General features: G+C 42.2%; 1 long non-coding RNA gene across 1 annotated transcript; it reads left to right on the top strand.

Moving 5' to 3' along the window:
• Nucleotides 1–211: 211 nt before the first annotated feature.
• LOC120441659 lies at nt 212–1,576 on the top strand. Its single transcript, XR_005614164.1, has 3 exons — nt 212–308; nt 499–609; nt 854–1,576. It is a non-coding gene; the product is annotated as an uncharacterized LOC120441659 (long non-coding RNA).
• The last annotated feature ends 22,182 nt before the right edge of the window (nt 1,577–23,758 follow it).

Raw genomic sequence — 23,758 nt, 5'->3', positions numbered from 1 at the left:
CTGCCCTTGTGTGGGTGTGGTGTTTTTCTCCGCCGCCTCCTCTCTTGCCACTCCTACCCCCTCTGTCTCTCTCACTCTCCTCTCTCCCAGGACACAGCTGCTTTTGATTAGCCTCGTTTGCCACCTGACTCCAGGCAGCAATCACCTCTGAGGCTATTTAAACTGGGATGAGCTGTGAGCAGGGTGGGTTTTTTCCCTCTGTCGCTCTACACGGTTTTGTGCTAGGTCATGGACAGACAGCCTCCTTCTGAGTAGTGAGTAGACGGGCTTGTGGGCCCTGAGAGTGTCTCCCCGTGGTGAGGAGTAAAGTAAGAAGTGTGGGGAAAGTGCCTCCCTTTATTGTTTAGTAGTTTTTTGTCTTTTGTTGCTGCGAGTGATTCTGTTGTTTCTTTGGCATTATTGGTAAAACGGCGTTGCCGGCTCTTTAAGTTAATGTCGTTTGTGATAAAACTATATTATTATAGAACAACTCTGTTTTCCTTTTCATTCTGTTTCCAGACCCATTTGTTACTGGTCCCCTCACTCGCACGCCTAGACCCCTTCGGGGGGAACGTAACAGATGGATATGTGGAGAACAGGTCATTTATTCTCTGCACCTTTGCTTCTCTGGTATGTCACTTCAGCCTAGTGGCCAGAGGTGTAAGCCTTTGTTTGGCAGTTTCTGAAGAGTTAGCACCAAATCACAGCTGACTCATATATAACCATAATATGTACCTGAATTCTTGCCCTCAAGTGGACTTTCTCAAGCTGTTATGTATATGCATGGTTATTGTGATGTTTGTGATGTTTTTTTTTTTTTTTAAATAAATAATGCCAACTTGGTGGACTAAACATTTTTTTTTCTTTCTTTTAGGTATCATCTAAAGAAGATGTTTTTAAAAAAAAAAAAAAAAATTAAATTACCCTCCCTCCCCGCCCAAAAACCCAGCTGTTGTGATTTATAATTTTAGAATATTTTTTTATCATTAAATGTACTGCACATTTGTGACTGTGATAGGAGAAATTACCATTTATCGTTAGTTTATTATTCGTTACTGATTTCTGAGGCACTCGAATTATACAAGTAACACTTGCTTTTTTTTTTTTGTAAGGCAATGAGTTTGCTTTTTTTAAACAATTAATGTATTTTTGTGTGACGGAGGAAAGCAAAAAGATTATTTCAGTTTTATGGAGCTCTCAAATTTCTCTGCTAAACTGAGCGAGGCATTGGCTTCCTTTCTGTCTGCACTTTTTGACAGATGCTGACAGGTCCCATTGGCCTCTTTAACAGGGCTGACTGCTGACAGGAACATGGTGGAAATGAAACAAAATGTTCCCTATAGCTTCCCAAGTGACTTCTATCCTGCACGTACCCCTACATGCCCAGAGAGATGCGTGTCCCTATCAGAAACTCTCCTCATGACTGACTGATGTCATCTGTCAGAAAGACGGTGATGATGATTTTTAGATGTGAATTATTTTGTTACCTCAACTGTCTTCTGATGTTTGCTTTTTTGCTACAATCTGATAGAAGACCATCTGCCAGTGACAAATGATTTTATAATTATGACTTTGTTATCACTTTATCTTGACAATAAAAATGCTAAGGACAAAAGAAAATGCCTGTGTTAGTGTTAAGATGAGGCCAACCTCATCATCAAAAAATAATTCTGGACAAAACTAATTGAGTATCCCATTTAGTATGACCATAACAAAATGGTTTAAATTAGTCACATCTACATTGTTTCAAAATCAGTTTTTCTTGGCCTTCTATTCGTCTTGCCATCAGTATTTGCCACAAAGGGCTTTCACATAGACTTTATCACTAGATGTAACTCTACAGCCAATTCATGATAATGTTTGCCTCTGAACCACAATTTAAGAATTAAATGGATCTTGGAGAAGGAAAGTTAGTTGCAAAGTTGTGATGACAAGGCCATCATTACAACAGGATCAACATTTGCTGGTTCCTCCACACTGCAGTGAAATACATATTAGCTTTTCCTTGGTAAAATGAAAAAGGTAAAAGCTTTCACTTCAGTCCTCGAGTGTAATTTATTTGCACATGATAAGCTCCTAGATGGGCCTGAAAGTCCTTGAATCTAAAGAGGAGGACAATAAATGACATTATGTAGCTGAATTTCCCTAGACTGCTTTTTAATTCATGATAAATTTACATAATGCAGGAGCAAAAACTACAAATTTGGACAAACTGTGGCCATGTGGAAGTTATCGCTATGGCCAATTTTATTGCATAATATCACTTGTGGTGCTAGCTGTGTGCCTCGAGGATTAGGCAACATAATTCTGTGATTTCATAGGATGAGAAAATGACACGTTTACTTGCTGTTTAATGTGGATTCATACTGCATTTTCACAGAATGCAATTTTCAAATGACCAGCTTATGGGAAACAGGAGTAAAAGCAACATGCAGGCCCTTTTTCAGTGCTTTATGCTTTACCTCCTCCTTCCTACAATGGATCCCAGCATGAAGACTCCAACTTGCACCTGAAAATATATATGATATATAGTTTATTTTTAATCTGATATCTAAGCTGTGGTGAAAGTTGTGTAGTATTAGTCAGAAAGGAAGGGGTGAGAACATTTTCGAAATTTCTGCTCATAGCTCTGGACATCCAGGAAAAACCAGTCTGCTTATAAGTGAAAGGTTTATGAAGACAGCATTTTGCTGATGGACAGGGTGGCTAAATGAAATCTCAGTCCCCTGAATGAAGGAAAGGATGGAGGGCTCCACTAACTGACAGGTGGTTCAGGAGTGTCTGTAACCCAAAACACATTACAGAGCCATCAGACTGAGTGACACTTAGCCCCCGTCTCTTTACAGCATCGACGATGAATGGCAACCTCTTGTTCTCCCTCTTGAAATGACAACTGCAGAATATCAAATGCCAATTAAAGAGGAGACAGGCACAGCTGAAGGAGTGGCACCTAATTCTCATCAGTGTGATAGAGGGGGGAAAAAATGACAGAAGGGTCACTTTGAACCGTTGATCTGGCCATTCTGCTGCAGTGAGATATTAAAAGGGAAAGGCAGTCCACAGGTGCTAATAGAAGCCATATTAAAGCTGCTGCTGGACTAAATCATAAGTGAAAAGTGTACCGTAGCTGGTGACAGATACAGATGAACAGGAGTGTGTGTTTGTACATGGATGTGTGGTGTTCTTGAACTATAACTTATATAGTTATATATATATAACTCTGTGAACAGCAGTTACATTTCGTGGAAACATTGGTGCTAGCCCCCACTTCTTCACAGGAAGTTTGGATACTGGCAAAATGAACAGCAGAAGATATGAGGCATGTATTTTTGCCAGCTTACTAGATTTTTGTGATCAAATTTCAAGGTGTAGTCAGTTAGCGTGTGACAGTGCAGATTCACTGGGAAAAAGCTTTTAACCCACTACCCTTTATTACTAGTTAGTCTGAAACATCCACATTCACATGCCAACAGAGTCCAAGTGTGCAGAGTGAGTGTGCAGGAGTCCATTTGGAACTGAATTTATGTGTTTTGTGTTTCATCTATGTAATAATTTTATTTTCCGTAAAGCACTAAATACCTTTGATATGAGGAGAGATATCTCACTGCCTTTAAGGGCAAGCAGCAGAAAATGGATGGATTCATACATCTCCTTATTATAAAGAAAGAGGTTGGAAGGTATGCAGTTTATTGCAGATTACATTATAAAATACACAATATATAGTGTACAGTGCTGTACACTATATATTGAGTGACAATACTTCTATTAATACTGTTAACTATTACTACTATTTACTTTCTACTTGTTGCATTTTATTCTATTGTATATAGTATCTTATTCTTATTCTTATTGTCTTATCCTATTCCAGTGTTTTTCTTAATTTTTGCTACTGTAACTTCGCACTGTCCATTTTCTGCTATGATGCAACACATTTCCCACATGTGGGACTAATAAAGCTTATCTTATCTTATCTTATCTTACTTTGTTATATATTTTTGTGGAAAGTATTTTGGAGTCTTGAAGATGGAACTTGTTCTTGTTCCTTGCAGGGAGGTGGAATGGGGAACTTCTGCAAAGCTGCAACTGGTTGTTGTAAGTCTGCATTATGTTAATGAAAGCAAAGTATAAAAAGTACAATGCCATTATAGTTAAAAATAATTATATCTTTACTTTTTACTGTCTTAGATATATTTCCTATGCACTGATATTTTCATTCTGCCTAACCATTTTGGATCAACAGTTTGTGCAAAGTCTTGAAACATCCTTGATTCAATCAGACTGGCTAATGGTGCAGAGTTTTCAGCTTAAGACTAGGCTCATGAACCTCCTGAAACATGAATGAAGACACATTGCAGATTGGTTGCAGGGGTGTTTGTGGTTAATCATCGACCTGATTAACCAAAGACCCCAAGGTCTATAGCTCATCTTGTTAAAATTAGAACATAATAGAATATGAATGTAGCAGTACACCAAGGCAATTTCCTTTCCTGTTCAGAGCTGTGAAGTAGAATGATTCATTACTGGGTTGAAAGATTGGTGGTATAAAACATCCCAAGGCCAGTGATGTAGTTTTGGCTCATGTGTTGACCAGAGGCAGTGAAGGTCCTCTGCTACAAGCCGTCCTACAGCTATGGAAAACCTTCAGCTAGGTAAGAATACATGCAGATGCTGTTTGAAACCAAATATAGCAACCTCTAAAAACATATCTCATACAAATAATTGGGACCAGAAATAGAAAAAATAAATCAAAGCTTAGTGATTATTGCTAACGGATGTGTGTTGTTGATTCCCTTTCCAGTATCAGCTCATGGGTTTGGAAAGCTTTAGAATGGAGGTGCTTGGGCATGCTGCCTGGGTTGGTTGGTGTCTTTCAGTGCATTTGAAAATGTACCTACATAATTTTGCATTTTTATTAATGCATTGGCTCTATAATCTGAAAGATCACCAAACAATATTGTCTTGATGATGCGTGTGCAAGCGATCACAGCTAGAAGACATCAAAAGCTTTTTGTCACATTAATGATGCTACTTTTCACCAATCAGCTATTATATGCTTTATTCTAATATAAAACTACAGGTTGAAGAAAAATGGAATCTCCAACAACCACTTTAACTAAATGTTTTCTTTATTCCATGAAACAATTTCATGTCTCAAATTGACGGAGGATGCATTGCTTTCTCATATTCAGCATGAATGTCCATTCGTTTCTCTTTGAAAACATATTTCTGTGTACCACCTTTTGCCTTTGTTTCTCACTGGGTGTTTAAAAGCAGATCTCAAGGAAGCCTTAAGCCCTGCCTTTAAATCTCCTCCTTAAATTCTCCTGAACTTTCAATTTGTCTTGAGAGTACTCATCCCTCTTCTATGAACATGTTTTTATTTTCAGATTTCAAACTATAGCTTTAAGCTAAAGCACTACTTGCTGTATGAAGCTAAACATTTTTAATCCTTTTATACAATACATTTATTTTGCACATCATGCATCCAAAAATGTTTCATCTTAAAACATAAGAAAAAAAATACACTTCTCACCTTGCACTGTTTTCATGATGAACATGGACTCTTAAGCTTTGAGCATCACAGTCACCACATCTTGAATTCCTATCCTATTCCTATGCCTGTTTTGGACTAATATGCATTTCTTACCACCTCCTTCATGAAAATACAAAATGAGGGAACATCTTTTGGAAAAATGGTGTTCGTCCCTCAAATTGAGGTCCAGAGACTTGGAGAATTATTGCTCGGTTACCTGAATAAGACATTTTCATTTGTCACACAGCTGTAACTGATAATGTGGTGCTGGTGCTTTTCATTAGCTTCTGAGAACATTATTGATTATTCATCAGTCACTGAATGCTAAAGTAAAAATGGTATGCAATCACTGTAAGTGTCAGACAACATCAGTTTAAATAGTCAGTAAGAAATCAGTTTTTCATAGATGAAAAACACGACTTGATGAGCCTAGAGGTGTGAACTCTAAAATTCATACAATGGTCAAAAATAATGCCCAAATTCCTAGTAGGTAAGTTGATATTGTGGCGGACCACCAGGGGGCTCCACTCACACCCAGGGTTAATGGAAGTGTTGGGGTGGAGGTTTGGCACTTTTTGCATGTGGAGTTCTAGTGAAGCCATTAATAAAGTTGGAGTGAGACATACTGAGACCTCTCCCGTCATCTTTACATACCTCCACATTTACATACCTCCACATTGGTGACCCCTGTGGGTCACCAATGTGCTAAGGTTCAAAGACGAAGCCAGGGAGCATCGGCTGCCGCCGGACTTCTACCTCAGCCTATGACTGCGTTTGCTGTGGCACTTAACCCTAGAACACTATCGCTATAAATAGTAACACAATCACTAATGCCGGGTGATTTTTACCCGATATAATATAACCAATAAAAAGTAATCAAATATATCAAAATATGACAACACATGACAAATTAGAGTGGTCTTCTTTTACTTTCAACTGTGCCATGTCTAACAACATGAAAAAAAAAACTCCTAAAACAAAATAATGACTCTGGAAAGCTGGTCTTTGGTCCACCCATTCCTGGGACATTTGAGACTTCCCTAGTGAAGGCACAGGCTCCTCGACACGCAAACAGCTGCAGGAGAGAGAAATCATGTAAATGTATTTGCTCGGGTATAAATCACCCAGCGATAGTGTTCTAGGGTTAAGCTGGTCGCTTAAGGCTGCTTTTCACGCTTCCTTAAAGGATGGCAATTGGGTTGACCGCCTCCCGTGGGTTTTGCTTGGGCTGCGCTCTGCCATTAAGGAGGAGCTTGGCGTATCCCCAGTGCCAGGTTCAAACAGAAAAACTTTTAGTTTTGCCAGGAGTGAGATGGAGGACATTTGAAGACATAGTAGAGATGCATTCACTGAAGCACTGTTGAGGTTGGTTTGCTTAACAGGAAAGTAAAGCAGCTGTGTATGTCAGCATAGCAGTGTTAATAAGTTCCATTGAAACTAGTAAATAGAGGTAACATGCACAAAGAACATCAGTGTTGAACCTGTCAAGGCTCAGTCCTTGAGCCAATTCTGAGAGGTGACGATGAAGACACATGTTAACATGATTTGTGAACTCTTTGACATTGCTCTCAAATGCTTTTTAATGTACTTATCTGACAAAGATACTAACCCAATTCACTAATCTCTCTATTAGAATGGTATGAGTGATGTCACAGGGTGCAGATAAGCCATGCAAACGTCAAATACAATGTGTCCCCCAACTAGTCAAGAAGCTGAAAAATAAACAGTAGTTTGGAAAACATATATTAGAAAGTTTATTTTTTTAAAGACAGTGAAGCTGCTGGCTGCCTTAGAGTAATCTGTTACCTCTACTGCAACAAGAAGAAAGAGACTGATTGATAATGAAATGAAGCGAGGGGAAGATGACCGTCAGATTTAATTAATACAAGACCCACATGCAGGACTCAGACACAGAAAGAAGTAACAGAAAACCATAATTTTAATTTGAGTAACCTTCATAACTCTTTATCGTGGTTCTGAGAAAACTGAATTTGTAGTATTCCTGCAAGAGAATGCTTATTGTTGCACATATGCATCTTGTCCAGGTTTTTGAATGCTGTGATCACAACTACTACAACTATGGTAGAAGATTAAAGGAATGCCATATTTAACATGTGATTTATTTTGGGAAACATTATTGATGCATAAGCAATGAAAAGGCAGTATTAGCAGATTACTGAGTACTCCATTTTAACCTTCCCAGATACTTATCCCATGTAAACACACTTCTTGTTCAGACATGTCACATTATACAGTGTGGTGTGTTCTATTTTAGTATTTAAGATTTGTCATGTTCCCTACATTTGTATTTGGACATGTTAAGAGCGATTCAGAAGACCCTTACGAAGAGAACATTGAGGGAACAGTTTACCCTGCCCGGGATAGGGTTACCGGGGACCCTGGAGCCAGGCCCGGGGAGGGTGCCCGAGGGCGAGCAGACGCCGGGCCTTAGTCCATGGGGCCCGGCCGGGCACAGCCTGAAGAAGAGACATGGGCCCCTTCTCCCGCAGGCCCACCACCCGCAGGAGGCGCCATAGGGGTCGGGTGCATTGTGTGCCGGGCGGCGGCCAGGAGCGGAGGCCCTGGCGGACTGATCCCCGGCTGCCAAGACTGGCAATAGGGACATGGAATGTCACCTCTCCTGGAGAGGGGCTGGACTCTGTCTCAGTCTGGAGTTGCCCCTGGTGAGAGGCGGCGGGCTGGGGTGGGTATTCTAATATCCCCTCGGCTTGCTGCCAGTACGTTGGGGTTTTTCCCGGTGGATGAGAGGGTTTGTTCCCTGCGCCTCAGGGTCGGGGAACGGGTCCTGACTGTCATCTGCGCTTATGCGGCGAGTGGCAGTTCAGAGTACCCAGCCTTCTTAGAGTCCCTGGGGGGGGGGGGTGCTGGAAGGTGCCCCACCTGGAGACTCTGTTGTCCTGCTGGGAGACTTCAATGCTCACGTGGGTAACAACAGCGAGACCTGGAGGGGCGTGATTGGGAGGAACGGCCTCCCTGATCTGAATCCGAGAGGGTTTTGTTATTGGACTTCTGTGCAAATCACAGTTTGGCCATAACGAACACCTTGTTCGAACATAAGAGTGTCCATAAGTGCACGTGGCACCAGGACGTTCTAGGCCGCAGGTCGATGATCGATTTTGTAAAGGTATCACCAGACCTGCGACCATATGTTCTGGACACTCGGGTAAAGAGAGGGGCTGAGCTGTCAACTGATCACCACCTGGTGGTGAGTTGGATCAGGTGGCGGGGGAGGACGCTGGACAGACCCGGTGCACCTAAACGCGTAGTGAGGGTGTGCTGGGAACGTCTAGCAGAGGCCCCAGTCCGCGAGATCTTCAACGCACACCTCCGGCAGAGCTTCAACAGCATTCCGAGGGAGACTGGGGACATTGAGTCCGAATGGACCATGTTCAGCGTCTCCATCGCCGAAGCTGCTGCATTGAGCTGCGGCCGCAAGGTGGTTGGTGCCTGCTGTGGTGGTAACCCCCGAACCAAATGGTGGAGACCAGAGGTGAAGGGAGCCACCAGGCTGAAGAAGGAGTCCTATCGGGCTTGGTTAGCCTGTGGGACTCCAGAGGCAGCCGACAGGTATCGACAGGCCAAGCGGAATGCGGCTCGGGCAGTGGCTGAAGCAAAAACTCGGGTGTGGGAGGAGTTCGGAGAGGCCATGGAAAAAGACTTTCGGACTGCCTCGAAGAGATTCTGGCAAACTGTCAGGCGTCTCAGGAGGGGAAAGCGGTGCTCTACCTGCACTGTGTATAGTGCTGGCGGAGCGCTGCTGACGTCGACTAGGAAAATTGTCAGACGGTGGAAGGAATACTTCGAGGACCTCCTTAATCCCACTGACACGTCTTCCGAGGAGGAAGCAGAGTCTGGGGATGAGGGAATGACCCGCCAATTTCCGGGCGAGGTCACTGAGGCAGTTAAACAACTCCTTGGTGGCAGAGCCCTGATGTTGATGAGGTCCGCCCGAGTTCCTGAAGGCTCTGGACGTTGTAGGGCTGTCCTGGTTGACACGCCTCTACAATGTTGCGTGGAGATCAGGGTAGTACCCTGGACTGGCAGACCGGGTGGTGGTCCCCATCTTTAAGAAGGGAGACCGGAGGGTGTGTTCCAACTACAGGGGGATCACACTCCTCAGCCTCTCTGGGAAAGTCTATGCCAGGGTGCTGGAAAGGAGAGTTTGTCCGCTAGTCGAACCTCGGATACAGGAGGAACAATGCGGTTTTCGTCCTGGTCGCGGAACACTGGACCAGCTCTTTATCCTCTCAAGGATACTTGAGGGTGCATGGGAGTTTGCCCAACCAGTCTACATGTGTTTTGTGGACTTGGAGAAGGCATTCGACCGTGTCCCTTGGGGTGTCCTGTGGAAGGTGTTGCGGTCCCTATACAACCGTTGCAAGAGTTTGGTTCACATTGCCGGCAATAAGTCGGACTCGTTCCCGGTGGGTGATGGGCTCTGCCAGGGCTGCCCTTTGTCACCGGTTCTGTTCATAATTTTTATGGACAGGATTTCTAGGCCCAGCCAAGTGGCGGAGGGCCTTCACTTCGGTGGCCTCAGAATCTCATCTCTGCTTTTTGCGGATGATGTGGTTCTGTTGGCTTCATCAGGTGAAGGCCTCCAGCTCGCACTGGAATGGTTCGCAGCCGAGTGTGAAGCAGCGGGAATGAGGATCAGCACCTCCAAATCTGAGGCCATGGTTCTCAGCCGGAAAAGGGTGGAGTGCTCACTCCGGGTCGGGGATGAGTTCCTGCCCCAAGTGGAGGAGTTCAAGTATCTCGGGGTCTTGTTCGCGAGTGATGGGAGAAGGGAGCCGGAGATCGACAGACGGATTGGTGCTGCGGCTGCAGTGATGCGGATGCTGCACCTGTCTGTCGTGGTGAAGAGGGAGCTGAGTGTAAAAGCAAAGCTCTCAATTTACCGGTCGATCTACATCCCTACCCTCACCTATGGCCACGAGCTGTGGGTAGTGACCGAAAGAACGAGATCGCGGATACAAGCGGCAGAAATGAGCTTCCTCCGAAGGGTGGCTGGCCTCTCCCTTAGAGATAGGGTGAGAAGTTCGGCCATCCGGGAGGGGCTCAGAGTAGAACCGCTGCTCCTCCACATCGAAAGGAGCCAGTTGAGGTGGTTCGGGCATCTGACAAGGATGCCTCCTGGGCGCCTCCTGGGTGAGGTGTTCTGGGCATGTCCCACTGGGAGGAGGCCCCGGGGCAGACCCAGGACACGCTGGAGAGATTATATCTCTCGGCTGGCCTGGGAACGCCTTGGTGTTCCCCCGGATAAGCTGGAGGAGGTGGCTGGGGAGAGGGAGGTCTGGGCTTCTCTGCTTAGGCTGCTGCTCCCGTGACCCGGCCTCAGATAAAGCGGATGAAGATGGATGGATGGATGGATGGATGAATTTTTTACCTACCATAGAGTCCACCCATAGATTTTTTAAAGCGAATTCAATTCAATTCAATTTTTCAATTCAATTCAATTCAATTCAATTCAGTTTTATTTATATAGCGCCAAATCACAACAAAAGTCGCCACAAGGCGCTTTATATTGTACAGTATACTCTATAATAACAGATACAAAGAAAAACCCAACAATCATATGACCCCCTATGACAGGGGTGTCCAAACTTTTTTCACTGAGGGCCACATACATAAAAATATAGGAGGGGCGGGGCCACTTACTAGAAATTAGGTATATAACCTTAACTGTAGCGTATTAAAGTTAGAAAAATCATTTAAAAGTGGTCAAATGTGTTATATTGTTGAATATAATTAAAGACAAAACTGCCTTCATCACAGCTTTCCATAAATGGATCTTTAAGCTTTGGTAGCTCATTCTCAGAACAGCAGCCTCAGATTTCTTCTTAGACAGAAGATTTACAGCACAGAGAAAAAACAATAAAGGGGAAAATGGGACGGGTACATTTCAAGCTTGTTATTTAAGTTCTTAGGCTTAGTAATACACCTATTAACGTTCGTTTGAAACCGTTATCAACATTAACAGACTGAACTGGACTTAATAACAGGAGTGCATATAATTTTAGAAAATTATTCTGGTGAGTATCAGCTGCGCTGGGTATATAAATCGGGCCATCCAGCCGCGGTGCTGATCCGACGCCACTCGTGCCAAAAATCCAGACAAATGTCACTTGATCAAGGAGCAGATCTGCATCAGATGAGATCAGCTGACTTTGCGTGTGCGTGCGCTGTGCACAGCGGTGTGTACTCTGTGTTAACAAGAAAAACGCATATAAGAAAGTGGTGCGCAAAAGCAGGGTAGTGACAGAATTGATGCGCATTATTGATATTTGAAGCTGCACATTAACACACGGGTACTGTGGAATATATTTTTTACTCACCTAAAGCACTCGTGCTCTCGTCCACTCCCCGCAAAACAATTAGCAGCTGTGCGGCGTCTGTGGCATCAGTGCTCCCATTGCATGCAATGGAGTAAAAATCAAAAGCACAGCTTTATCAGACAGTTGCAGTTTAATGTTGGCTGACGAGTCTTCAATGCGTCGCACAACTGGATTTCTGGACATGCTGACGTTGTTGAAGTCCTGCACTTTTTCCGGGCACGTTATTTCGGTGACTTTAACGAGGCAGTGTTTTATGAGGTCTCCATCTGAAAAAGGCTTGCCATGTCTTGCGAGGAGTTGGGCGACCTCATAGCTGCTATTGGAGCCTTTTCCTGGACAATTTGAGCACGAAAAAAATACTGTTGCTGACCCCGCAGGAGAGCTAGCATTTGCTTTAATTCCTGCTCTCGCTCAGCACCAGTGTAGGATGCATAGGCCTGATGTTTGGTTTCATAATGACGTCGTACATTATACTCTTTCATAACTGCCACAGTTTCAGTGCAGATCAAACAGACACACTTCCCCTTGAATTCTTTGAAGAAATATTCACTCTCCCACTGTGTCTGAAATTTTCTGCACTCACTTTCTACCTTTCGCTTCTTTGGTTCTGCCATGTTTGGTAACTTGGGGTAAATTTCTTCTTCTTCTGTATAGGGTTTATTGGCGGTTGGCAAACAGCAAAATGGTGCATTACCGCCACAAACTGGTGTGGAGTGTGGACCAACATGACAAAATAAATAAATAAATAAATAAATAAATGAATAAATAATTAAACAAATTAATTAATTAATTAAAAGAAAAGAAAATATTCAAATTCTCCCGAACAAATGGGTCTGTCTTAAAAACCAAAATACAGCTTGATAACTTTTACTCATAGAGCTCACGCGAAATAAATCAAACAAGTCCAACTTCACTTTCATATCGTCCAGCTTTTTGACCAGCTGTCTCCTCTCCACATCATACTTCTGACAATGCAATAAAACATGTTCTATTGTTTCCTGTTCCCTACTGCAGTCACACTCCCCTGTACTGTGTTTACCTATTAAAAATAGTGTGCTATTTAAGCCAGTGTGTCCAAATCTCAGTCGAGATATAATCGTCTCCTCTCTCCTGTTTTGTCCTGTACTTCTCATTTCCCCCACTTTCCTTTGGATGTTGTACAACCATCGCCCTTTCCTCTCCTCCTCCCATTGCTTTTGCCACCTTTCCTTCATTTTGTGTCGTATTCTGCTCTTGAGCTCCATCCTACTCACACTAATAACCACATCTATCAGTGGTCTCCCTGTTGCGACTTTTGCTGTCCTATCTGCCATTTCATTTCCTTTAACACCATGATGCGCCGGTACCCATAAGAATGTGACCACAAGCCCCATCATAACAAGTCTGAACAATGTTTGCTGGATCTCTAGCAGAATGTCAGGTCTGCAGTCTGAGTGGCTGTCTTGCAAGCTGGCCAGTGATGAGCTCGAGTCTGAGCACACCACAGATCTTAGTGGTTTCGTTTCCTCAATCCACTGTACTGCTAACAATATGGAAACCATTTCCCCTGTGTATACTGACAAATCGTCACTGATCCTTTTCCCCACCTTGATATTAAATTGAGGAACTATAAAGGCTATCCCACTCTGGTTGGCTGTATCCTTTGATGCATCCGTGTAGATTTTGACATAACTATAATACTGATTAATATATTCCTGTACTGTATGCGAATTTAAGATAACACCCCTCTCCTTGGTCTTTTTCTTTAACAATGTGAAATCCACTACTGCGTCAGGGAGCATCCATGATGGTATTGCAGGCAACGGTACTGTTTGACTTATGTTTATCTTGTCCAGATTAAGTTCAGCTGCTTTCTGTCCCACTGTCCACCCAAAGCTCTTCAATTGCATTTTCTCTTTTTCCCAGCATGGTTGGAAAACAGTTTTCGTTGGATGATCATGACCATGTCCTTGTAAACTTGCCCAGTAATTCAATGTCAGTTGCTCTCTTCTTATTTGTAATGGCATTTCCCCCATTTCAACCTGTAGTGCTGCTGCAGATGTTGTTTTGAATGCACCTGAGCAAAGTCTTAACGCTTGATATTGGATACTATCCAACTTACAAAGACTTGTACTGGCAGCAGAATTATATACTACACACCCATAATCCAATACTGACCTAATCAACCCAGTATATATAGCTTTTAAAGATTTCCTATCAGCCCCCCAGTCATTTCCCACTAAGCACCTCATTACATTCAACACTTTCTTGCATCTGTCTATTATTTTCTGAATATGTATAGTCCATGTCACCCTTTCATCAAACCACAACCCCCAAAATTTAAATTGTTTAACCCTTTCCAATTCCCGTCCATACAATCTGACCCTGACGTCAACCCCACCTCTCTTTCTTGTAAAAACCATCAACTTAGTCTTATCAACTGAGAATTTAAACCCCCATTTATACGACCACTGTTCTATTTCTGCAATTGCTCCCTGTACTTTCTTCACCAAAAAGTCTAACCGTCGTCCTCTTGCCCACATTGCCCCATCGTCTGCAAAAAGTGAAAACCCCATCCCACCCGCTATGTTCCTAAACACATCATTAATCAGCAGTGAAAACAATAGCGGGCTAACTATGCTTCCTTGTATGCGTTCCATTTTCTATCGGCAAACTCTCCAAATAACTCCTCCCAATCCTCACTATTATTATTAAATCGGCAGTCCAAAAATCCTTAACCCATCTGAACATTCGACCATTTATACCCATTTCCCTCATTTTTATTAACAGACCTTCCCTCCACATCATATCATACGCTTTTTCTATATCAAAAAAGACCGCCAGCACACTCTCCTTATTCACTTGTGCCTTCCTTATCTCATGTTCTAAACATAAAGCTGGATCCATCGTTCCCCTCCCTCTTCTAAATCCACTCTGATACTGAGCCAAATATCCCTTCTTTTCTACATAGAACACCAATCTTTCATTTATCATTCTCTCCATTATTTTGCAGACGTTGGATGTTAATGCTATTGGTCTGTAGTTTCCTGGTTTCGTATCGTCTTTCCCTGGTTTACGTATTGGTATTATCACTGCCTCCTTCCAGCTTTGTGGCAACTTCCCTCCCTCCCAAACTCTATTATACAGTACTAGTAAAACTTCTTTAGCCGAGTCTCTCAAGTGACTTATCATCGTGTAACAAATCTCATCCTTTCCAGGTGCTGAAAGGTTAAATTTCCTAAGTGCCCGGTTCAATTCAGTCTTTGTAAACGGCATATTCAATGAAACATTTGTGTCGTCAACTTGCTGCAGCATCCCCCTGTTCTCTGCTAGTGTAACTTCCCTTCCCCTTTGACCTTCTTCACTAATATTACTTGAGCTATGGATGTTAACAAAAGTTTTTGCCATCATATCTGCCTTGTCTTCGTCTTTCACCGCTGTAACTTCCCCTTCAGTCAATACTGGATACCCACATTTCCTTGTAATGCCATTCATCCTTCTGATCATTGACCACACCTTACCAATATCTGTCTCTCTTCCCACAGAACTACAAAAGCCCCTCCAACTGTCCCTCTTTGCAGCTTTAATGGTTCTTCTTACAATAGGTTGTGATTTTTTATATGCAACGAAATTCTGATAATTGTGATTCCTTTTTAACACCCTAAAAGCTTTATTCCTGCACCTAATTGCTTCATCACAGGCCTTTGTCCACCAGGGTACAATCTTCCTGTTCTTGCCTCTCGACAGCTTTATAGTCTGGTTCGCCGCTACCAGAAGTGCACCACACACAGCTGAATTTAGATCATCAACATTAACAGTCATATCAATTTGCTGCATCTCCATATCACTAACTCGTTCAAACGTCTCCCAATCTGCAGATCCAAAACACCATTTGGGGACACCTCCTGTATCACACCTCCCCACATTCATTGCTATCTCAGTCTGTACCGGATAATGGTCACTCCCCACAGTTGTCTCTTTAATTACCTGCCATGAACAAATACACGCCAAAGAATCTGACACCAATGTAAGATCAAGTGATGATTCTGTCCCATCCCTACTGTTGACCCTTGTACTGCTTCCATCATTTAGGCAAACCAAGTTTTTAACTTCCATTAATTCTTCAATCACTGCTCCATTATGATCATTGAACCCTCCCCATAATGTGCTATGAGCATTGAAATCCCCACACCAAATTACTTTCCCCCCTAAGTGCCCCCCAAGTTCTTCCATTACTTCCAGTGACAGTCTTTTACATGGGTTATAAAAATTCACTACCTTTATGCTTCCAGTTTTTGTCCATGTGTCAACTACAATATACTCCAGCTGTGAACCTTCTCCCACCACTCTATACTGAACTCCTTGTTTGACAAATATAACACACCCTCCACCTCTACCCTCCCGTCTATCCCTCCGAATACCCTCATACCCTTTAATAACAAAATCCAAATTTGGACTGAGCCAAGTTTCCTGAATACAGATAACATGTGGTTTCTTTCTAAGATCCTCAATAAATCCCTTAAATTCTTGACCATTTCTTATTAGACTTCTAGCATTCCACTGTATAACTATCAGACTGTCCTCTCTCCTGGTCCTCCCGCCTTTTCGTCTCCCCCGAGTCTCTTATGAACTTGCTCCCAGGAAATAGCTTTTACACCAAAAAATTTCTCAGCCCCTCTAACAATTATTTTAATCTTCTCTGTTTTGTGTTTAACTTGGTCCGTACAATTTATTGCATACGCAATGAACAAAATCATCCTCTCCACTGTGATTGCTGGAGGGGTTTCATCAAGCTGTTGTTGGTCAACCTGTGAAAGTTGTTGAACCGGTCCTTTCCCATCTGTTGCCTTTTTCACTTTCTTGACCGCTTCTGCATAACTTATGTTTTGTACTGCTTTAACTTGCTCTGTTTCCACAGCTGCCCTCCTAACTGCACATCCCCCGTATGTCACCCTGTGTTGCCCATCACAGTTACAACATTTATCCTGTACACTGTCACATTCATCATACCTGTGTTCACCCCCACACTTTGGGCACCTCTGTTTCCCCTTGCACACCGCTGCTACGTGTCCATACCTCTGGCATTTGTAACACCTGAGGGGAGGGGGAACGTACGGCCGTACAGGAAAACTCATGCACCCAATTTTAACTCTTCCAGGAAGAACCGGTTCTTGGAACTCCAGCATTACAGTCACACTGTCAACTCTTTCCCCATCAACCGTTCTCATCAGTCTTTTGATCCCACTGACCACACTGCCAGAAATGCTACGTCTAATTTTCTCTAAATCTTCCTCTATTGGAATGCCCGTGATTACCCCTCGCACCACTTTAGACTCTCCCAACACCTTCCTCTCTCTCACTGTCTTTCTGCAGATGCTCTCAGTATGTAACACTTTATTTTTCTGTTCTTCCGTCTTAACGATTATCAACAAATTCCCATCTCTAAGTACTTTGGCTAACGTTACCTCTCCAAACTTCTTTCTCAGCTCTCTAGACAAAACTATCGGGCTAAGTTGCACCCCTTCATCCTCCGGCCGAAATTTCAATATTATTTTAAACTCTTCTCTAACAATCCTTTTCCAGATAACACTCCCATCATCCGAACTATTCCCCTCCAAACTTTGTTTGCTGCCCTGAGTTCCTACGACACTTTCATCCTCCCTACCTCTTCTCCCTCTCCTCGCCCCTTTCCCACTAACCGGTGTCCAATCTCCTAAATCCATGTCATCATCGTCATCTACCTGAGTTGCCATTCCAGTCCAGTCACACACCAGTTTATGCCAACCGCCAAAATCCGTAATCCAATCCGCAAATCAGAGTGAAAACCAAGCCTTCTCCAAAGTTCAAAATCAGCACCGCCTGCTCGAGCTCCGGCGTCACGCATCACAGGCCTGTGCACGATGCACCTCTGCATTATTATCTCTTTTTTTTTGTTCGGTTTACTGGCACACTCTGATGCAATAATCAGGTATGGAACAATTACAGACAATTTAGGAAATGCAATGGATTTTACAAGAAATCACAGACCTATAAAGAAGAATCTGTACTTATCCAGTTAACTTGACAGCTAACCCTTAATTTTCTGTATTATGAAGGTGGTTAACTTCTTAGCAGGGTACATGTCAGCGTACAGGTGCTTTATCAAATATACATATACAGACTAAGAATATGTTTGAATTCTGTTATTATAACTTTTATTCTGGTTTATATTCTTTACGTGCACTCAGACTTGGCTTTCCTTCCTGGCTTCAAATAGGCAACAAGCTGAACTCATGTCTACTTAATATGAATCTTACTCTTTATAAGCTTATTGGTTTGGCCCTCTGCATACACACATGCTGAGAGTTGTATAATACTATACAAATCTCCAGGGGCTTCTCCAGAATTTTTTTCATAGAGTTGGCTATATTTCTGTGGTGAGTTTGCATGTTCTCCCCATGTTTGTGTGGGTGTTCTCTTGCTTCCTCCCACAGTCCAAAAATGTGGTGTTAGGTTAATTAGTGATTCTAAATTGCCCATAGGTGTGGATGGTTGTCTATCTCTATGTATTAGTCCTGTGACAGACTGGCGACCAGGGTGTACCCTGACTCTTGTTCTAAAATTTAAAGTTGAAATGCCTGAAAATAGGCACATATGAACAATGTTGGGAAGGTTACTTTTAAAATGTATTCCACTACAGATTACAGAATACATGCCCCAAATTTTGTAACGTATTCCGTTACGTTACTCAATGAGAGTAACGTACTCAGAATACTTTGGATTACTTAATATATTATCATGCTTTTTACATAAGCAATAGTACATGAATGTACTATTGCTGTGTGATTTATTACTATTATTGAAGGATACTCACCATACCAATACCAACTAGATTTTTAAATTCTTAATATAAAATGAGTAACAGTAGAGTGGACATTAGGTAAATTTGCAGCAATCTCGTATACAAAATGATTTGACGCTCTGAACCGTAGTAAAGGGACCTCTGGCTAATACGTCAGGTTCCGTGTCGGGCTCGTAACCGAAAACTAGCTTTACTTTGTTGTCTGGGTCAACTTTGCTAGCGAGAGACAGAGAGAGGCGTTGAAAGGCTGGTTCTGCCGGAGGTTTCTTCCTGTTAAAAGGGAGTTTTTCCTTCCCACTGTCACCAAAGTGCTTGCTCATAGAGGGTCATATGATTGTTGGGTTTTTCTCTGTATCTATTATTGTAGAATCTACTGTACAATATAAAGCACCTTGAAGCGACTGTTGTTGTGATTTGGTGCTATATAAATAAAATTGAATTGAATTGAATTGAATTGAATTGAATTGAATTGAAAGGCTGCTCCAACAGAACTTATAGTTTCGGAGGAAAACACGAACACAGTGTACAGTAGAGCCTTAATAGCTTACTTACAACTGGGCTACACTGCCCATGAGGCTACATTCTTTAGGGCTATGCCTGTAACACTCTGCCTATTGGCTTCATATTAAATAATTTTTTGAACAATAATTTGAGAGCCAGGCATTAGAGCCTCTTAATGCGTGTTTTGTTTGGGTTTCCACCGGCGTGGAATTACCAAAAATAGAGAGGGCATAGCAGCATATGAAACAGGAAAAGATCGCCGTGTAATCCCTTAATTTCAACAAAGTAACTGTATTCTGAATACTTGGAATACTGGAAGTCCCAACTATCGCTTTAATGATTCTCAGCAGAGCTGAGCAGAAGGAGCTTAAGATTCACTCTCCCAGAATGGAGTTAACTTTAAGAGCAAACTTGTTCAGGAAAGGCAAAGAAGTATAAGATCATATAAGAGTGTGAACTGTTGCCTGCCTCTGTGTTGGCTCTAAGATGCACCAGTGATCTGTTCAGGGATTGGCACCAACTTTTCTGCAACCTTATTACATTATTACCAGGGTTTCCCAGTCCTGGATTGATTAGAATAGAACAGAATAGCTCTTTATTGTGATTGTACACACATACAAATTTACATTTACACAAGAAAGATATGTACAAGTTATACATACACCTGCATACATATGGATATGCCCATGCATGCATACACACACATACATACGTACACACACATATTTCCACATACACGCTTACATATATATGTATATACACACACATACATGCTATTCGAGGAGCAGGTGCATTGTGAGGTGCAGTGTAATCAGTGATACTGCACATCAAGTGTGTGTGTATGTGTGGGTGGGGGGTGGGGTAGGGGGTGGGGGGTGCTGTTGCAACTATAATAAATAGTGGTATAATAAATACGGTTTAAAGAGGTAGGGATGTTGGTTGCATTAAAGTATACATAGAAATACAGTTTATAAATAAACTGTAATGTCCATGGGTGTTGGCAGTGCAGTTATCCTCCAATCAGGGTGGATGTAGGGCATGTTTGACAGCCTGTGGGTAAAAACTTCTATTGAGTCTGTTTGTCTTCATCTTGATGGACCTGTAGCATTGACCAGAGGGAAGGGGGGAAAGATGTGAGTGTCCAGGGTGCAAGGGGTCCTTGATGATGATGCTGGCTTCCTGCTGAAGTCTGCCAGTATAAATGTCTCTGAGGGGGGTTAGTGAAGTGCCAATTGCCTGCTCTGCTGCCCTCACCACCCGCTGCAGTTTCCTCTTGTCCTCTGCGGTGCAGCAGTTGAACCAGAGTGTGCCTGGGCCTGACGCAGTTTTCTGAGAAAGTACAGCCTTTGTTGTGCTTTCCCTAGCAGGTGGGAAATGTTTGTGGACCAGATAAGGTCGGCCGAGATGTGGACTCCGAGGAACTTAAAGCTTAAAACTTTAAACTTAAACCTCGTCCCGACCAATGTAGAGGGTAGAGTGCTCAAGCCGCTAAGTTGTGGAGAGCGCCGGGCCGCTGCGACTGCTCATGCCGCCATCTTTACTAATCACCTTTGTGTGACCACTTAGACTGACTGCCGATGTTAAGGTAAGAAAAGTTAGAAAATGGAAACATTCCATGTATGTTTAACTTCGTAGTACAGGTCCCAGTACTTGTAGTGCTGCAGATAAGAGGGACAGAAGTCCATATGTCACAAATGTAAAACAAAAACTTAAATCAGGTTACATTAAAAACTAGATAAGCTAGAAACATGAAGATTTAGGAACAGGTGAGAATGGTCAAAAAGACTGACAGAGAACACACAGGAAACTTTCAAAAAGTCACAGGTGACAAAGAGGTTGGGAAAATGAACAAAAAAAAGGGATATAACAACAAAAATAACAACAAATAGCCTTGCAGGAAACTAAAATTAAAAACCTGTGTGTACAACCAGCTACTGACAAGCAATGAATGTATGGCTAGATAAATGGATGGGGCTTCCTGTGACTTGACTAACAAACTGTTTCTGTTTTTCCATCACTGTCTTATCCAAGCGTCTATGGAGTGTTCAAACATAGTATCTGCAGTGTTGGGAAGGTTACTTTTAAAATGTATTCCACTACAGATTACAGAATACATGCCCCAAAATGTAGTTTGTAAGCTACTCAATGTGAGTAACAAATTCTGAATACTTTGGATTACTTAATATATTGTAATGCTTTTCACAACTACATGCATGTAGCAATCACATCCTGCAAGTTTTTCTCTACCAATTGGCTGTTAAGCCCAAATCTCCCTAAACAGACAACATATTTACTGTAGAGGTAACATAAGTTAGCATAAGATGTTAACATAAAATAAGATGTTAGCTCGGTGGCGAGTGGCCTTCAGTAATAGTAACAAGTCAAACAGCAATAGTACATTGAAGGTACTGAAGTGGCACATAACCCAGGTAGCTACCACAACTAAAACAAGGTATTTGCAGCAGGCTAACGTTAGTTTTTAAAAAAACAAACTTTCTTTCAGATGTGCTGGTGAACAGAGTTTGCATTGCACGGTCAGATTTCGCCATCCCTGTATTCTTTAAATGTGAAGTTGTGTCGGAATTTCCAAGTGAGAAATGCATTCCTGCCCATGCACTGCTGGCTCTGTTGTGCTGACTCAGGGTCCATTGTCTAACTGATGCCACCAACATTAACAGGATGCTTACATTAGAGCCTCTTATTGCATGTTTTGTTTGTGTTTCCGGCAATGAAAATTAGAGCGGGGATAGCCTAAAATATGAAACAGGAAAAGACCGCCATGTAATGCATTTATTCCAGCAAAGTCACTGTATTCTAATTATCACCTATTTAAGTGGTAACTGTAACGAAATACAGTTACTCATATTGTGTATTTTAACCCGTAACGCCTGTACTACATGTATCCGTTACTCCCCAACACTGAGTATCTGTATGTCTAACTATCCATGTGACCCAAATCAAAGTTGGGGAGGAAAAGCCCCTCACTACTATTTTAGTGGATCAGATTTAATATGAAACATCAGGTCATGTGTCATGTGAAGCAGAAAAAGCAAAAAAACAAGTACTGGGGAAAACAGCAGCACTGCCAGATTGAGACATATTGACTTGCAACTCTCCAGGCAGGACTTGTCGCCTATGCAGACTAATTTATGGAATCTTGTTAAATTATCCTCATTGCCACTCAGCTGAGTGAATTAGACAGAGAGCTTATGTAACTTTGAATCAATGACAGAAACTACTCGGTAACAAAAAGTAGTTCAAATACTTGCCTAGAGGTGATGTTTTTGCCAATTCTACAGGGCTGATTGATGTAAATGTATTTCCTGAGGGCGTATTGGTTTTGCTGACTTTTAGAATATGATGTAGGCAGTTCTGAAATGTGTAAAGAGGTTTAGACAAATTAAAGACAGAATGAAGATAGCTGGTTAAATAACTTAAATATCTGCCATAGGTTCTGAGGATTAATGACTAGTGGCCTAACTTGCATACTTAGAATGTGTTTGTATTCACAAGTAAGCCAAATGCTCAGACTTCAAACTGCTCTGAATTTTCAGCTTTCAGTGGAAGTTTTTTCTACTCGTCTCTCTGAACTGTATCTGTGTGATTTCTGTGGTGGAGGATATCTCTAATTTGATTGCCACAGACCCCAGCTGCTTAAAACTTTCTTTTACAATGGGTAGCCAGTCAGAGGACAGTTGGCTTAAAGTTCATGCTCTGTTCTATTATTTTCTATCCTTCCAAGCAGAAGGATAGAAAATAATAGGATAAGACATAAAACATGGGGATGAAGCACTCAGTGTATGAAGACCCTCTAGGTTTTCATTACCACCAAAGACAGGATGAGATGCCCGTTCTGTGAAAATAATTGAAGCCAGCAAAAGTCAAGCTGCTAGTGGAAGAAAAAAAAAGTAAATGCAAAGTATGATTGCATTAGCTGAAGGGCAGAATATCAATTGCCTTGGTCTATAATTTAATAAGTCACTAATTAAGTTACTGTCCAACTTTTTGGAGCCTGCTTTGTCTAACTGACTCACCAGGGAGTTTGTCCCAGCCTCCATAGACTCTGTGGTGAGCTGTCTCCCTCCTCCCCTCATGATGACAGGAGCAGCAGAGATAAGAGGAGAACAGGAGTCAGACTGGACTGGCTGCCATTTCCCAGAGCTGCATGCTGCAGGCTAGGCCACATCAGATGACAGTTTACTCTATGGTGGGACCCATCAAGCCTAATGAGCCACAACCAGATGGAAACACATCATTAATACTGAACTGATGTTTGAGTCTATGAGGATAATAACTGGTGTGAGATTCTATGTGGCTAGAGATGGATGCATGATGTACTACATGTCTACTGACTGAGGTCATGTTTTTTAACCCAAAACATGAAAACAATAATCAATAAGATCATTGACATTTATAAACAAATCAGTTTACTCAGGGGTGGTAAGAGGCCTAATTCAATCCTGCGATATTATAATCCTTTCCTGATCAGATGTGAGCCTCAACTTTCCTTTGTAATTTCCAGTGGACTGAATATAACGTAATTGTATTCATATGAAGCTTTTCTAG

This window comes from Oreochromis aureus, linkage group 9 (genome assembly GCF_013358895.1).
Source record: "Oreochromis aureus strain Israel breed Guangdong linkage group 9, ZZ_aureus, whole genome shotgun sequence".
NCBI classification, from domain to species: Eukaryota; Metazoa; Chordata; class Actinopteri; order Cichliformes; family Cichlidae; genus Oreochromis; species Oreochromis aureus.
This window is presented reverse-complemented; position numbering and strand designations above follow the sequence as displayed.